We start from the raw sequence: 1,003 nt of genomic DNA, 5'->3' as shown, positions 1-1,003 counted from the left end.
CACACAATGAATGTTGCACACAGAAAGTAATCTTCAGGAATCAAGCATCAGTCCAATAAGTACAAAGCAAATGATATGGGAACACAAACTGAATGCCAGTAAATCAGTGCACTTAGTTCATAAGCTGAAGCTCCAACAAGCTGATCAATATTATACTGCATTATATTAGCCTTAAAAGAAGTATAGCCAATAATTTCTAGTGCATATCCCAAAACAAAAAGGCTCAAAAATGCAGCATACTCTTGTTCCACAATGCACTTCAAGATTAAACCAATACCTGACATCAACCATGAGAAAAAACCCAACAGGAGACCAAATGAAATGATCCTGTACTTACCAACCCACACATCAGCTAACAGACCAAATATTGGAAATGAGAAGAAAAAGAAGCAGTACAAAATATCAAGCCAAGGCCAGCCACTGTGATCAGAGGAATTGATAGATGATACAGCATAGTATCTTAACAACAGAGCTTGACAATACATCAGGATATCCCAGAGAAGAACCATGATAGCCCATTGTGAAGAGATAACATTAAAATAAGAGGCCTCCATTGAAAGATAATTACTATGATCAAACAAAGAGCGCTGATTTGCAGGGTAAACACATGCCCATAACATATGACAGCTTTGATTTAAATTGAAAGTGAATTGTGCTGCTTATCCCTCTCTAAAACACATCATCAAAGCTTGAAAAATACAACTAAACTCTAAACAAAAATGAAAACAAATATAAATATTTTAACTCAAAATAATTTAATTTCTGCTGTATTCTTCCTCTTGTTCCATGTACCTGGTGTAATGATCATCAGCAATTTGATGAATATTAATTTCATTCTCTCTCACTCTGTTCTTGTATCGTCGAGCCAGTATTATAAACACTACCAGTATCAGTAAAACTAGAATACTCTTTGTCATGTAGTAGTAATAATTTGTACAGATGTACGTATTTCGACATCCAAATGGATACTTGAGGCCAATATTTAATGCATATCCAATCCCCA

The sequence above is a fragment of the Amphimedon queenslandica genome, unplaced genomic scaffold (genome assembly GCF_000090795.2).
Source record: "Amphimedon queenslandica unplaced genomic scaffold, v1.1 AMPQUscaffold_13521, whole genome shotgun sequence".
NCBI lineage: Eukaryota > Metazoa > Porifera > Demospongiae > Haplosclerida > Niphatidae > Amphimedon > Amphimedon queenslandica.
This window is presented reverse-complemented; position numbering follows the sequence as displayed.